Source organism: Poecilia reticulata, chromosome 20, assembly GCF_904066995.2.
Source record: "Poecilia reticulata chromosome 20, P_reticulata-male-v2, whole genome shotgun sequence".
Taxonomy (NCBI): Eukaryota; Metazoa; Chordata; class Actinopteri; order Cyprinodontiformes; family Poeciliidae; genus Poecilia; species Poecilia reticulata.
The window spans coordinates 23,413,322-23,431,101 of NC_088849.1; the positions used below are offsets into that span (position 1 = coordinate 23,413,322).

At 40.7% G+C, this 17,780-nt stretch overlaps 1 protein-coding gene across 1 annotated transcript in view; it reads right to left on the minus strand.

Annotated features, from left to right (window-relative positions):
• The window catches only part of cdh6 (cadherin 6), a 250,407-nt gene extending 233,084 nt beyond the window's left edge, over positions 1-17,323 (minus strand). Inside the window, exon 1 of the mRNA XM_008396406.3 lies at positions 17,012-17,323. The gene's annotated coding sequence lies outside the window, so the exon portion shown is untranslated. The remainder of the gene's footprint in view (positions 1-17,011) is intronic.
• Positions 17,324-17,780: the final 457 nt, after the last annotated feature.

Here is a 17,780-nt window from a genome sequence, read left to right on the forward strand (position 1 = left end):
GTGTCTGCTGGCGTAAGTATTATTGCTTTGCTTTCTTTGTGTTTAGTGAATGAAAAAAATAAAGTCAATAATAAACATCCATTATGAAAACCTTTTAGCCAAGTACAGCATAATGGCAGTACCGATACAACTTCTACATCCTGAAGCCTGTCTGTTACAGCCTGACGTTAGCTGAACAGATCAATATGCAATGTGTGTCATATCTGACATACATTAAAGATTTTATTTCACCTGAAAAGGCTTTTTACTAAACTGTAATCGTGTTAGCCACGCTAGCTTTTACTAAACTGTAATCGTGTTAGCCACGCTAGCTTTTACTAATCTGTAATCGTGTTAGCCACGCTAGCTTTTACTAAACTGTAATCGTGTTAGCCACGCTAGCTTTTACTAAACTGTAATCGTGTTAGCCACGCTAGCTTTTACTAAACTGTAATCGTGTTAGCCACGCTAGCTTTTACTAAACTGTAATCGTGTTAGCCACGCTAGTTTTTACTAAACTGTAATCGTGTTAGCCACGCTAGCTTTTGCTAACTGTAATCGTGTTAGCCACGCTAGCTTTTACTAAACTGTAATCGTGTTAGCCACGCTAGCTTTTACTAAACTGTAATCGTGTTAGCCACGCTAGCTTTTACTAAACTGTAATCGTGTTAGCCACGCTAGCTTTTACTAAACTGTAATCGTGTTAGCCACGCTAGCTTTTACTAAACTGTAATCGTGTTAGCCACGCTAGCTTTTACTAAATTGTAATCGTGTTAGCCACGCTAGCTTTTACTAAACTGTAATTGTGTTAGCCACGCTAGCACAGAGTACCGTGTATAAATCCTAGGCACATTAGAACTCTCAAAACCATGAATGTCCGACTTACCCAGCCTTGCAAGAACAACAGGCATCAGTGATCTTGTCCACAGCTATATTTATGCTGAGGGTCTGAGGATCTGCTCTTTTCCTCATCGACTGGTAGCATTTAGCTGTGACGCGCACAATCTTGGAGGCATTGCGTGACTAAAACATCTGGATGTCGTCCAAAAAAGACGACATAAACTTGTTGGTTCCCTTGTCCATTGTCGTGGCTGATATTTTTGAGAACGAAAAACGCCATGTTTAGACGTTGGAGCTAAGCTGTTAATGTAAGACATGAAGTCACGTGGGACTTTCTAGGGGCGTTTCTGGGCGGCGCTTGGTAAGATCCATGATCTCCAACGGCTGTGAAAGATGACAGGAAAGTGGAACGATTGGGAAAGTCCACATCCTGCTCCATAAACTAACTCAGCTGTTCTTTTAAATACAAAAAGACTTGAATCTGATTGAGATATTTTTATTAAACAGGTTGTTTACACTCAAAACAACCTCCAATGATGCTGAGATAAAACATTTCCAGTCAAAATTCCTTCAAGGCGATGAAAGAGACGTGCAGCCGACCCCCGACTCTGTTCGATTGGGGATCAAAACTGCGACATTTGTTACGTTTTTGGCTGCTGTGGTTCTCTTTCTCACTGCAATGTGAGAAACAAACCAAACCAAACAGGAAAACAGAAATAAAACAACAGCTGTGCAAAGATGGCTTCCACAGCACATATTAGCAACATCTGGTATTGCTAATATGTTAGCATCGGCAGTTGTAAGCGTTTTGAGAGGGAGTCTCAAGTATTTGAGTATTAAAGGTTGGGAAACTCAAGAAAGGGCTGCACAGTGGCGCAGTTGGTAGAGCTGTTGCCTTGCAGCAAGAAGGTTCTGGGTTCGATTCCCGGCCCCGGTCTTTCTGCATGGAGTCTCCATGTTCTCCCTGTGCATGTGTGGGTTTTCTCCGGGTTCTCCGGTTTCCTCCCACAGTCCAAAAACATGACTGTCAGGTTAATTGGCCTCTCCAAATTGCCCCTAGGTGTGAGTGTGTGTGTGCATGGTTGTGTGTCCTGTGTGTCTCTGTGTTGCCCTGCGACAGACTGGCGACCTGTCCAGGGTGACCCCGCCTCTCGCCCGAAACGTTGGCTGGAGATGGGCACCAGCAACCCCCCCAACCCCACTGAGGGAAAAAGGGTGCAAGAAAATGGATGGATGGATGGAAACTCAAGAAAACCAATGGATGGGATTCAAATCATGGACTGAAACATCTAAAAAATTTAAATTTCTTGAGTTTAAAATATTAAATTTAATGAGTAGCGAGTACGTTCTAAGTGAGCAGAGCTTTCAATATTTGAAATTTCTCTTTTCTTAGCTTTATTCGACACACTCCCTAACTGTTGAACGCATTGCAGGATGGCAGTCCGACTTATTCAGCCGCTGAGTTTCTGTGCTCAGCTAATTTGAGACGGACCGACGTAAACTGCTGCTACCAGACACTGAAATAACAGATCGGATCAAAACGGGGAAACATGCACATCCAGACCTATCAGGTCTTCTCCGATGGTCAGAAACAGACCGGCAGCTTGTGTTTGAGAGGAGATGTTTATCTGGAATCAATACCCCACAATCTGGCCTTATCTCCCACTCTGATATGGCGCACTGCCACTTTTCCACACCCCTCCAATGTCCTCAGGCGCTCCGTTTGAAATTCCTGATGGCAGTTATGGATTGCAAACGTTTCGTCAATAATTCCAGAGTCACTCTACTTAATCAGCGTTAAAAGAAAATGGTATGAAATTTGGATACTCGATCACATTTCTTCATGTTCAGTTTGTGGAAATAATAAACTTTTAATCAACTTTGGGTACACTCGTCGTTTTTTTACCCTGCAGCGTGCAGACTCCAGAGTTAGTGATCCTATCTCCACATGACCGACGGGATGATTTCTTCCTTGTAGTGTCACCTTCTCTTCGTTATAATCTTTCAGGGATGACCTTACAACATTATGCAGATGGCACTCCAGGCAGAATCTGACAGGTTCTGACCTGGGAAAGCGTGCTTTCACACAGAGGTTTGTTTATGTGGCCTTTCATCTCCGGCGTTTCACGGTTCTTATCCCCAGGATTCTGGTTGTGTTGATTGTTTCATACGACAAGAATTGAATACAAAAAAAAACAACAAAAATAAAGTGATTTTCATAATTACTACTTGCTAGTATGAGAGTGTTTATAAGTGATTTAAAACAAGAATCTGGCTAGTTGGTAAGATATAAAATAAAAAGTTTAAGTGAATTTTAACTCGATTAACTAATGGTTATTAGACGGAATAATTGTTAGCTTTAGCATCTTTGAGCTCAAGATGCTGGCAGTAGCTGTTGGCTAGAGTAGCCATTAGCTTAGGTGGAAGTTACTTCATTTAGATGTTAGCTAGAAAAGCTGTACCAGTGTTTAGCTGTTTGCTTTTTGATTGAAAAGAATTTAGTTTATATAGTGGCTAGCTTGAGTAGCTATTAACCAAACTACTTGTTGTTTGACTGGTTGTTAGCCAAACTAGCAATAGGGTTAAGTACCTGCTAGCTTAACTAGCTATTTGTATAAGTTGTTGTTAGCTTGAGTAAATGTTGGCCTAACTAACTTACTTGAGTAGTAGCTATCTTAGCTAGCAACAGGCTTAACTAAAGGGCATACTGGTTAGCTTGAGTGCCTGCTATCTTAGCTAGTTGATTTGTTAGCCGAATAGATATTAGCCTTCTTACCTGTTGCTCAGGTGGTTATTTGTTTAACCAGCAACAGTCTTAATTAGCTACAAGCTGGATTAGCAATTATCTTGAATACCTGTTATATTGTCTAGTTATTAGTTTGAGTTTATGCTAGCTTGAATCAATATCATCCTAAGTACCTGTTGCTAAATGACAGTTTAACTAGCAGTAGTCTTGGCTAGAAGCTGGATTAATAGTCATCTTGAGTACCTCCTATATGGACCAACTATTAGTTTGAATTGATGTTAGCTTGAATAGGTAGTAGCCTAACTACTGTGGTTCTTAGTTTAAAGAGCTACTGTCTTAATTAGCTATATGCTGGATTAGCAGTTAGCTTGAGTCTGCTATATTACCTGACTATTAGTTTGAGTTAATGTTAGCTTGAATAGATATTAGCCTAACTACCTGTTGTAAAGTGATTCTCAAGTGGCCATCAGTTTGACTATCAACAGGCTCAAGTAGCAGTAATATTTGGAGTAGCTGCTAGCTTAACTAGCTGATAGTTTGAGAAACTATTATTTGATATTTGATGAATATCAACAACACAAAAGCTCATCCTAGCACAAACAGATGAATAAATAGCCTCTCTCTTATATTTACAGTTTATTACCTACTTCCTGTTGCGCTTTTATTCTTTTAAGCTGCTCTGTCCCAGGAGGTTTCTGCGCCTCTCTTTACCCTGGAGCTTACAGGGTCCACTGATTTAGAGATCCTATCTCCATATGACCGACAGGATGATTTCTTGCATGTCGTTTCACCTTCCCCTCATTACATTCTTTTAGGGATGACCTTCCGACATCATGCATATGGTACCCTAGGCAGAATCTGTCCGTTTCTGACACAGTATAGAAACAACCCATGCAGATCTTTGTTTATTTAGCCTTTTGTCTCCAACGCTGCGCAGTGCTTCTCCGGATTTGGGTCTATTTGCACATTCTGCTCGGCTACATGAATCGACAGTGAGGACCGTATCACAATGCAGTGGTGGTTCGGCTCCGTGATGGAAAGAAAAAGCAGAGGAGAGGAGACAGAGCGGTGCTCTGTGAAGGATAGAAGCGGCCCTGCTGGAGGCTCGCCACAGGCTATGTCTGACATCCCTCTCTCTGACGGACTGATGAGATTACCCTGACATTTTTTCCTTCCAACTTAAATTGCATTACCACAAGGATCTTATGTTAGGCAGATCTCCATATTATTCTCGGGGGGATTTGGGTTCCATTTTGCTCTGCGCTTCATTCTGTTCCCTCCTTTTTTTTCCTCTTCCAGTCGCACTCAGAGGGATGAAATCTTCTTTACAGCCTTTCTGTATTATCTGGCGGTGAGAATACATGGATCCCATTTGAGAGCTCGCGCAGTACCCTCCCGTCGTAAACCACAACGATGCAGGTCACCAACTTCGCAACTGAACTGTGACATTTGATTAGACACCTATCCGCGCGTGGTGAGCTGTTAACACAATGAACTAACCGAGCAGTTCAGCCCAAGGGTCACTTCCAATTAGGGATAATCAATACTGCCGACATTGGCACCTTTCTTCCCAAACATAAATGCTATATTTTATCAGAGCTGAGCTGTAAATCTCTATGGACAGCATAGGAATAAAAACTGAAGTTATTTTTAAAAAGATTCTGTCTCGTTTGGCAAATACAAGACGGTAAAATACTTAAGTAAATTTTAGCTCAATTAGCTGCTACATTAAATGGTTATTGGACAGAATAACTGTTAGCTTTAGCATCTTTGCGACAAGTCACTGGTAGCATAAGTTTACGCAGCTGTTAGCTTAGGAGAAAGCCAACCTATTTCTATGCTAGCTAAAGTAGATGTATGAATGTTTAGCTGTACGTTTTTAATTTGAATAGTAGGTAGTTTATAAAGCGGTTAGCTTGAGTAACTGTTAGCCTAACTACTTGTTTGTCTGGATGTTAGCTAAGCTAGCAACAGGCTTAAGCTTAGTTAGCTTATCTAACTATTAGTTTTAGCTGTGGTTAGCTTGATAAATGTTAGTAAATCTACTCTTTGCTTTAGAAGTAGCTATTTTAACCAACAAAAGGCTCAGTAGTTCGTTCTGTGTCTTCCTTGTTTTCTAGTCACTCTGAGGAATGAACTCTTTACGTCTTTATGTACCACCTGGTAGAGAGACTACATGGATCAGATGTATAGCTAGAAGTAATTTTAAACACAAATCTGTGTTGTATCTGGTAAGATACAAGCTAGTAAAAAAGCTTGAGTACATTTTAGCTTGATTAGCTCCGACTCTAAATTGTTGTTGGATAGAGTAAATGTTAGCTTTAGCACCTAGCAGCTCAAGTTTCTGGTAGTATAGCTATTACTTTACGTAGCTGTTGACTTAAGTAGAAGTAAGTCTATACTAGTGTTGGCTAAAGTAGCTGTGTGAGTGTTTAGCTTTTGGTTTAACTAGAGCAGCAGTTTATGTAGCAGGTAGTTTGAGTAGCCGTTAGCCTAGCTAGTAACAGGCTTACGTACTCGCTAGCTTAACTAACCACTAGTAATAGTTGATAACTACCTGTTTTAGTAGAAGTTATTTTAACTAGCAAAAGGATTAACTAGCTGCCATTTTGCTCTGCGTTTCATTCAATTTGCTCCTTTTTTCGTCTTCCAGTCACACTAAGACAGATGATTGTCTGATAGTGAGACGACACGGATCCGCAGGCAGTGATTTTAAACAAGAATGTGTCTAGCTGGAAAGGTACAAAATGGTAAAAGGCTTGAGTAAATTTTAACTTTATTTGCTTATGGTTATTAGATAGAATAACTGCTAGCTTTAGCACATTTGAGCTCAAGTTGTTGGCAGTACAGTTATTAGTATAAGCAGTTGTTAGCTTAGGAAGAAGTTAGTTTATTTAAATGTCAAGTAAAGTAGCTATTTGAGTGCTTGATCAGCTGTTAGACTCCCTGTTTAAGTAGATGTTAGCCAAGCTAGCCTAACCGTTTTAGTTAGCCTAACTACCTGTTGCTGGTATTTTAGCTAACAAAAGGATTAACTAGTACCATTTTGCTCTGCGCTTCCTTTTTTTCCTCTTCCAGTCGCACTCAGAGGGATGAAATCTTCTTTACAGCCTTTCTGTATTATCTGGCGGTGAGAAAACATGGATCCCATTTGAGAGCTCGCGCAGTCCCCTCCCGTCGTAAACCACAACGATGCAGGTCACTAACTTCGCAACTGAACTGTGACATTTGATTAGACACCTATCCTTGCATGGTGGGCTGTTAACACAATGAACTAACCAAGCAGTTCAGCCCAAGGGTCACTTCTAATTAGGGATAACCCATTTAAAAAGCAAATCTAAACAAAGACCATGAACTGTGCAGATTGGGGTCATGGGAGCATGTTTTTCACGCCACTAATTTACATTCAACCTTTGCGTTTCACCTTGACATTTAAGGTTAACTGACAAATTAGGGCGCTGTTTTTATGATTTGGTCTGGTGTGGTGGGGGTGAGCCCACCCGCCCGCCTGCGCGCTGGGAGTCTGTTTGCCACCAGAGTCGGCTCTCTATTTTCCTGTGCTGCATAGCGTAATGGTCTCAATTAGTCTAAAAGTCACCGTGGGTAATAATTCACCTCACTCAGGCTTCATTTCCTCAGATTCAAGTCAAGCATAGCACAGGAAATGACACTTCAGGAGCTTTTAAAAAATGATGAGGACAAAGCGGCGCGATCGCCACGGTAAATCAGGTGAGCGACACGTGAACGGTGACAGCGGCGGAGCCTGTCAGTCGCCGCGGTGATATGTTCATCAGGAGGGATATCACTCAATCGCTGCGGCCGCCTGGTCACAGGATTCAGACGGTCCCAAAATCAATCACTGACAGATTCTGTCATTCATAAAGGCTGGTGTGTAAACATACAACCCCAGAGATAACCCTACTCATTCATTAACTCTGGACTCTCTCTAAATTATACACACACGAGCTCAAACGTCAGCGTACGATCAGAAAACAATACAGTCTGTAGAGCCCGCCGCCTGTTAGCATTGGTTTTAGCATCAAGATATCAACATAATGCATTAAATCTCAAATCTATGCTTGATAAATAAAAGAGAAAGATGCAGTGCTTTGCGACCAATTGTCAACACGACAACAGGAAAACAAGGAAAAGGTTTTAACTAGAAGAAAAAGCGAGGGAAAGGGAAGTAGGTCAGTTATGCTAGCTTGACTATGACAACTTCAACATGCAGGTGTGCTGTGGAATGTGATGCGTTTCAGTTCTGTCAAAAAAGTAAATAAAAAAGGCAACCTAAACACCAACAGATCATCAACAGAGGAGGCGTTTACATTAGCTAATCTACCACCGCAGTGCTGAAAAGCTTCTTCCAAGTTAGTTTCATTTTATTTCAAGTGTATTAAGATATTTTCAATGGAGACTAGACCAAAATAATTGGTGAGATTTTGTGTTTTTTTGCAGTGTAACTTAGGACAGGGGCGTTCAGATACCAACTGGGAAGTTTGTGATTTTAGTTTCCTGAACCGTTTTCCATCAACAGCGTTTGTGCGACTGAGCGAAAGCACCATTACTTCTCCATTTGTTGCAACGATGAACAGACTGCAGGATCCTGAAGGGCAGCAGCCATCTTCTCATTTACTGTTAATTACCTCTTGAAAAACGATGATAAACGATACGACTCGTGTCACATTTTGCGGAGAGGGACGTGTCGTTTGCACCTTCGCCGAAACGCTTGGCGGCCCGGGAGGGGAAGAGAAGAACGGCGGTGACCTTGGCAGATACGGATCCTGCCCATGTTCAAACCGATCCGGAAACCATGACTTACCAATCATTGACAAGCTTATAGATCTGCCATCCTGGAGTCGTCTTCATTTTTCATGCAGCTACTCATAATTGCTGCTCTCCTTACAGTTTTCCAAATGCATTACTGAGGTGTTGTTTACGAGTTTCAAATATTAATGAGTTGTATTTCAGCACAAGACTGACTGAGTACAGCACATCTAGCCGTCATTAATTGATCAGTTGATTTTCTTTAATGGTCATAGCATCTCTTTACGGTATTAAAGTGACAAAATTCATGTTTTATTCAGCAACCAGTTCACTCTGAAATCGAAGGTTTTCGCGTTTTTGTCAGCACAACATCGCACAGGAGGAAATGAGAACATTTCTAACTGCCACTTGCAAAAGAAATAGGGGCGTAAAAGTTCAAGTACCTTGAAAAATGTCTAACTTAAAGAGTAACTAATCCCAAAAATAAACTTTTTTGCCACTAAACTGTCTAAATGTGTTATTTTGGAGGCAAATTTTATGTTCCTGTGAACATTTTGACATTTTTATGCAAGTTTGTTTAGTTGTGTGCGCTTGTTCTCATCCTGGCCCCAAATTAGGCCACGCCCCTCAGAATATCTTGGCTCCGCCCATTTTTGGTGCAATTTTTCAAGCCTGCACCAAATGGGCAGAATTATGCTTTCACTAACTATTCAGTGATATTCTGAATAGTACCAGTACTTACGAAGACACAAACTGTGACGAAGTATTTTTGGTCTGGTTTGTTGTGCAAATATCTTAGTACGCTTAAAAACTAACTTATAATTAACTTTTCAACAGGGTATATAAAAAACTCCTTAATATCCACTAGCAAATTGTTTTACTTGTGAGAAAAATGCTTTATTTTCCAACCTAGTAAGTTTTCATCAATATTAGCGAATTATTGATTTGATCAATTTGATTTTGCCCCCCACAGATCGGTGTGGTTTTTCAGCTGCTTGTCGCTTTTAGTTGATACATTTCACTCGTACGACGAGCAACTCGCTGCCGTTTTCTCGCTCATCCACGTCTTTTGTTCAATCCCTCAAAGTTTCAAAGGCACAGAAATGATTAATTTCTCATCCTCGCCGCCTTTCCAAGAACCAAGAAAGCCTTTGAACAAGTTCAATACAGTCAAGTTGTCAGTTTTTGAGACGAGAGCAGATTGAGGGTAAAGAGCCTCGGGGGTAATGGGATGAAGTGTGTTGCCACATTGTTGCAACATGCGTGGGATTCCCACGGGAGGGCTGGAAATGGAGTCGGGACAGAGCTCCTTCCTGACATCGCAGGCCCACATGCCACTGCCTTCACATCTCTCCTCCTGTGTTTGATGTCCAAATTGAGCTCTGCTTCATCGCCTTCATAGTTGGCCCCTCTCGCCCCGACACTACCCACTCTGTTTTTCTTCCCAACGTTCTCACAGGCAGGAAGATTGAGACTAAATTGGTGTTTTGATGATAGAATATTATCTGAACAAACGATACAAAACCTGAAGGATCAGCCATATTGGCTTAGAGACCATTTCGAAGTAATATAATGGTAATAAGATCAGTAAACTTTAAATTCTAGTGTACATTTATCATTACAAATGGAAGACACTTTAAATATCCAAAATAAATAAACAAAACTGTCCTTATAAAAACAGGCTAGCTGAGACCAAAGCACCAAACCAAAGACCTTAATCAATCAGTTTTTGGTAAGAAGAGAGAAAAGAGAAACATTATAAATCATGCAAATGGAAATTATTGAGCTTGTCTGAATTTATGTGATTAAACGATTTACTGCTTATTGCAACATACTGGATTGGACATAAAGTGACTTATGGAGCCACATATGCACCACTGAGTCAGAAAAGTTACAAAAATTATGCAAAAATCTGACGAAGGAATGCAATGTTCTGCTATTAATTATCGACACTACAACAGGTAGGCAACAAGGTCCAAGTGTAAATTTAAAAAACATAGTAGTTCTGCTATGCTAGCTTGACTCTGACAACCTTAACATGCAGATGTGCTGCAGAATTTGGTTTGTTTTTGTTCAGTTAACACAAAAATAAGGCAACCCAGACACCAACTCCCTGACAGATCAGCAGGTGTTTAAATTAACTGATCGATCACCGCTTGCGTTTAAGTGTTAACTTATCAATAAACATCAAAGCTCAGTCAGGAACAGAAAGATCTTTGTTTTGAGTGGATGCGTCTTTTGAAAAAGTTCGTTTGGGAGAAGATTTTCAGCACCGTGAGGCAGATGGTATGAAAGCCGACTCCTTTGAGTCTGAGGTCAGCTTCTGAACCGGAAAATGGAGGTTGGTTTCCCCCGGGGTCAGAGGTCACTCTCTGACTAAAGTGGAGGAGTTAAAGTATCTTAATGTCTTCTTGTTCGTGACAGCTAGGATTGAGTGGGAGATAGATCAATGGTGCCATTAACACAGACTGGAAGCGTCATAGTGAAGTGTGCAGATTACTGGACCACAGAAACGAATATTTTTATCAGAGGCACTGATGCGACTAATTAAAAAAAGGTTTTAAATTGATTGCTTGGTGTTGGAGATTCCACTAGCAGACACAACTGATAAGATTTCTTGAATGGGAAATAAAAAAGGCATACTTGCTTAAATCAGACAACAATCAGGGTAAAGAACAACGTCGACGCCCAGGGATCAGATTCAAAGTTTATTCAGCTACGGGTGCCAACACTATCGTCACAAGAATCATTAGACAAAGGAAGCTAATAAAAACAACTAATACCAACAGCTTTTTATGGTGCATTGACTGCTGGTTCTGTAGGAAAGTTTGGATCTGTGGTCAAAACTAAACGTGGTGGGATTTTGACGTGACGCGCTTCAGTGACACTTCTTTCATAAATTCATAATCATAATTTTCAGCCATTGTTTACATCCAGATTTGCAGCATCTGGCTTTTTCTTGAGCAGAATTGTGATGTACAAAACTGTTAAAATGCGACAGATCGTACAGACAGAGATCAGATGAGAGGCCAGATACAGGTCAGCTTGCTGGGCCACATCGCAACATTCATGATAATACCGGTAAAAAAACACTGCACAGTCCACCCATCAATGGCAAACAGCGTGATACTAACCAAATGAACAAGAAGGTGAAATTCATCATGTGACAGACAGACCTACCAATCAACCAATGTACCAACCAGTCTACTTACCCATCTACATACTTACTCACCTACCTACCAATCAACCAATCTACCAACCAGTCTACTTACCCATCTACATACTTACTCACCTACCTACCAATCAACCAATCTACCAACCAGTCTACTTACCCGTCTACATACTTACTCACCTACCTACCAATCAACCAATCTACCAACCAGTCTACTTACCCATCTACATACTTACTCACCTACCTACCAATCAACCAATCTACCAGCCAGTCTACTTACCCGTCTACATACTTACTCACCTACCTACCAATCAACCAATCTACCAACCAGTCTACTTACCTGTCTACATACTTACTCACCTACCTACCAATCAACCAATCTACCAACCAGTCTACTTACCCGTCTACATACTTACTCACCTACCTACCAATCAAACAATCTACCAACCAGTCTACTTACCCATCTACATACTTACTCACCTACCTACCAATCAAACAATCTACCAACCAGTCTACTTACCCATCTACATACTTACTCACCTACCTACCAATCAACCAATCTACCAACCAGTCTACTTACCCGTCTACATACTTACTCACCTACCTACCAATCAACCAATTTACCAACCAGTCTACTTACCCATCTACATACTTACTCACCTACCTACCAATCAACCAATCTACCAACCAGTCTACTTACCCGTCTACATACTTACTCACCTACCTACCAATCAAACAATCTACCAACCAGTCTACTTACCCATCTACATACTTACTCACCTACCTACCAATCAAACAATCTACCAACTAGTCTACTTACCCATCTACATACTTACTCACCTACCTACCAATCTACCAACCAGTCTACTTACCCATCTACATACTTACTCACCTACCTACCAATCAACCAATCTACCAACCAGTCTACTTACCCGTCTACATACTTACTCACCTACCTACCAATCAAACAATCTACCAACCAGTCTACTTACCCATCTACATACTTACTCACCTACCTACCAATCAACAATCTACCAACCAGTCTACTTACCCATCTACATACTTACTCACCTACCTACCAATCTACCAACCAGTCTACTTACCCATCTACATACTTACTCACCTACCTACCAATCAACCAATCTACCAACCAGTCTACTTACCCATCTACATACTTACTCACCTACCTACCAATCAACCAATCTACCAACCAGTCTACTTACCCGTCTACATACTTACTCACCTACCTACCAATCAAACAATCTACCAACCAGTCTACTTACCCATCTACATACTTACTCACCTACCTACCAATCAACCAATCTACCAACCAGTCTACTTACCCGTCTACATACTTACTCACCTACCTACCAATCTACCAACCAGTCTACTTACCCATCTACATACTTACTCACCTACCTACCAATCAACCAATCTACCAACCAGTCTACTTACCCGTCTACATACTTACTCACCTACCTACCAATCAAACAATCTACCAACCAGTCTACTTACCCATCTACATACTTACTCACCTACCTACCAATCAACCAATCTACCAACCAGTCTACTTACCCATCTACATACTTACTCACCTACCTACCAATCTGCGTACCAACCAGCCTATGTCCTTTCCCACCAACCAACCAGTCTACCTACCTACAAATCTACCAACCAATCAACCAATGTGCATACCTACCCACCTAATTAAATGAAACAGTTAGTTTAATTTGTGTGTTTAAGTATTTTTATTACCATTTGGTAGCTGATTTCAGACCGTTTGTGTTATGCAAATTCATTTACATTTCTATTTATTCTGTATTTTCTTGGATGCAGTAAACATACTGTGTGAATATATGAATATTTACACTATAGCGACTTTATAAAGGAAAGTAAAAATAAAAACCTCCTTCAGATTTCATCTTTTTAACACCTACTCTGCTTTTACAGCATTTTCAAGAAATGAGAAAACAAGAGGCCAAGCTGCCTTTTACTGATTCAAACATGTCCAGTTTCTTTATGTCTTCCTTCAAAGACATAAAGACCATTTAAATCTATTTAAATGGTCCAGATACGTGGTTCAGACCTAGACTTTTTCAAAATAGTCTAGATTTGCAACTCTGGATTAATCAGATTCGCAACTCTGAAGTCACAAAAAGGCAATCAATCGTCTTCCAACAGGGTTAATTTTGTTGAAAGTGTTAATTCAAACAAACATAACTGTCATTGTTGTAACTATTGGAAACATGTACAAAAAAGATAATTAATTTGACCAGACCAATTAAACATGAATCAGAAACAGCCGCGGTGAAAATATCAAATTAACCCTAAAAGGTTCTGTTGAACCGAACCAGGTTAATTAAGTTATGACATTATAATTGCTCTATCTAATTTCACTTTGCACATTTTCCAACAAATAATTTTTGGAGTGCAGGTTCTAATGTTGCAATTGGCCTTATTTGAATCAGCTGAAAATAAAAACGTGAACAAACTCTACAATTTGAAACCTTTAATACCAAAATGCAGAATCCCTAAAATCTCTATTGGTTACAATCAAATTTAATAACAATAAACAACATTTTCACTTTATAAGCCACAGGATTGAACAGCTATTTATTGTCAGATACATCAACATTTTGGATTAATATTTTACATTTTCCTCATGGAAGGAAGTGATGACAAATGGATTTTCTTTACTTTTTTCCATAAAATTTATTTCCCTGTATTACAGTTTCAGCCACATAAATTATGCATGCTGAACAATGGCTCCATCAGTTAAATATTTTTTACTTTCACCCAAAATCTAAGAATCTCTAACGCTGCTTTCCTGTTCATGTTGCTGAGCAACCAAACAATGTCCCGATTTCTCATGAGTTTCTCTTTCTGGGCTTCTTTCTCAGCCCGCACCGCAGATAAGACAGGCTGCAAACTGTCCAACGCTATAGCGGTGTTTTACATTTAAATAATTAGCACTGTCTGAGAAAATAAGGGTTTTAAACTTACTGACAGAAGAGGAAAGATGAAAAGCAGAAGTGGAGCCTCCTGCACAACCAACAAGAAAGAAGTAAGTCAGGGGTGTCCAAACTTCTCACACCGAAGGCTGGGTAACGGGCGGAACTCTGCTGGGGTTGCTGGGTAACGGGCGGAACTCTGCTGGGGTTGTTAGGTAACGGGCGGAACTCTGCTGGGGTTGTTAGGTAACGGGCGGAACTCTGCTGCGGTTGTTAGGTAACGGGCGGAACTCTGCTGGGGTTGTTAGGTAACGGGCGGAACTCTGCTGGGGTTGCTAGGTAACGGGCGGAACTCTGCTGGGGTTGTTAGGTAACGGGCGGAACTCTGCTGGGGTTGCTAGGTAACGGGCGGAACTCTGCTGGGGTTGTTAGGTAACGGGCGGAACTCTGCCGGGGTTGCTAGGTAACGGGGGAAACTCTGCTGGGGTTGCTAGGTAACGGGCGGAACTCTGCTGGGGTTGTTAGGTAACGGGCGGAACTCTGCTGGGGTTGTTAGGTAACGGGCGGAACTCTGCTGGGGTTGTTAGGTAACGGGCGGAACTCTGCTGCGGTTGTTAGGTAACGGGCGGAACTCTGCTGGGGTTGTTAGGTAACGGGCGGAACTCTGCTGGGGTTGCTAGGTAACGGGCGGAACTCTGCTGGGGTTGTTAGGTAACGGGCGGAACTCTGCCGGGGTTGCTAGGTAACGGGGGAAACTCTGCTGGGGTTGCTAGGTAACGGGCGGAACTCTGCTGGGGTTGCTAGGTAACGGGCGGAACTCTGCTGGGGTTGCTAGGTAACGGGGGAAACTCTGCTGGGGTTGCTAGGTAACGGGCGGAACTCTGCTGGGGTTGCTAGGTAACGGGCGGAACTCTGCTGGGGTTGCTAGGTAACGGGCGGAACTCTGCTGGGGTTGCTAGGTAACGGGTGGAACTCTGCTGGGGTTGCTAGGTAACGGGGGAAACTCTGTTGGGGTTGCTAGGTAACGGCGCAGTGCCCACAAAATGTAACATTACAAATCAGGAGGTATTGGAAACGGCTCATTTTCCAGACACCAAAAAACATTAATTAATTACCAAAACAACATCTCAGTGGGGTTTTTTTTTTATTTTTGTTGTTGTTATACATGTTTGAGCTGTTTGTAGAAGTAGTGGAAATGTGTTTACCGCCCTGGCTAAGCAGTGTGAAGTCTTCTTTGTGTTTTTTGTAGACTCTAAGCTGCCTTTAAAACATTTTACATCCTGGTTAACACCAAACATTAGAGGCTAATAAACAGTCACGTTTCCAGCGTTCATTTAAATTTCAAGATGCCTTTCAGGGTCCCACAGTGAAGGTGGCCTAACCTGCGTGGTTGAGAACTGCAGATGATTGCCAACATGGCTTTATAAAACATAAACATGCTCTGCTATGTGGCAAATAGCAGACTCATTATATTTAATTTTCTATTTCAAGACATTGTTATGTTTGATCTTTGCCTCTTTCTCTGTGTTTCAGTTCAGCAAGTAGGTTGTTTTGTTTAATGAGTGCTTGACACAAGAAGAGGCAAAACAATGCATTCTCTGCTGTTAAACCTATAAGCAGCTGGAGAAAGAATAAAATTGCTCATCTTATGGAAAAGCGATAGTGAAGTTAAAATTCGTAGAAATTCACAGCGGCAGGAATGGGATGCCTCTTTAGCCCCGCTGGCTGCCCTGCCGTCTAAGTAGCTGCAGCTTTTTGCCTTTAAAATTCGCCTCATTGGCCAGATGAGTTTCCACACATTTCACTTTGAAATGAAAGCAGCAGAAAGAGATGGGGCCACTGCTGTTTCTGACATATTATCCAGCACATCTGCTGGCCACTGCCGTTTTTATTTCCTCCAAGATAACCTGAAAACACACACAGTAGCCCAGCCTTCAACTAGAGTCTGCTTTTCAACTGTACCTTCATCTAACCTTTCATTTCAATTAGGGCTAAAAGGATTAATCGGATCATTTGTGAAGAATTGTCAACTGATTTAGTAATTGATTGTTATTTGGAGTACAAAAACAAAACAAAAAAAAGGGAATTTACTGAAAAAAACAGCAGAAAAATGCCACAAATTTTCAAAAATAGACATTTTGGTAGTAAGATTTAAAAAGAAAACAACCTTAGCAGCAGGTGAAAGAGTAACAAATACTGCAAATTTCATCTCCAAACCAAGTCCAACTGACTAATGCTGAAATTTTAATAGATCTGATATTTTAGGGGTTTTAATGAGTGAATCTAATTGACTGACCTTATTGATAAGCAGCCATTTACTTAAAAACCTGAGTTTTCTCCTGTATGAATGAGGCCGACTCTCCACAACATACATTTGTTATAATATGCTGAATTAAAACATTAAATTTTAACATTATTTTATCAGTTGATTTAACTTGAGAAACTGTGGTTCTCAACTTAAGGTTACATATTTACGAAATGTAGCAAAACAAGAACTTATTAAGCTGCTAATAGGAAAATAAAATATAAAATTAATAAAATATTTAAGACACTTACAGAGATGTTGATACAGAAGCGCCGTCTGTTGGTCTTGAAGGAATAAAACTTTAATCCGTGAAGTGCGACAGCCGTTGATATCAATCTTGGTTATTAGCATCGTGTTTTATCCCATAAAACGGAGTTTCCTCCGTTATCTTCCTGCTTTTCTGTCATCGTATCCTCACTTTCTTAGCTCGGATGGATAAAACTTTATTGAGGTGAAACTTAAGAAACGTTTCGAGTGTTTATATTTTGAAACAGAACCGCTTAAAGTGCGTTTAGCATCCCGCACCGCACTGTTTCTCTTTACCGTTGATGAACGTACCCGCCGCCATCTTTAATCCTGTCTCAGGGGCTCCGCTTAACGATGACCCGCAGCGCCCTCCGGTGACTGGAGGCCGAACTACAACACTAAATCAATTAGAAAAAACTCCAACTTTTAGATTAATCTCAGAAATTATCAAGAAAAAAAAGACAGGAAATGTCTGAGTGTAAAATTTGCTAAAATTTGAGAATAATCTCTAACAACTTGAACATTTTCAGAAGTCATACATTTTTCATTTTTGACTTTTGCAACTCAGAAATTTCCACATTGAAAAAGCTTGAATATTTCCAAAAGTTGACCGTGTTCAACTTCTGATTTTTTTCAAGCAAATTTTTGACTTTCATAAATGTTTCTCCAAAAATTCTAAGATTAATCTAAAAAAAAATAAAAAAATCGGAAGGGGAAGAGTTCCCAGCAAATAGAAATATCAGATTTTTTTCCTAGCAAATTTCAAACTCATAA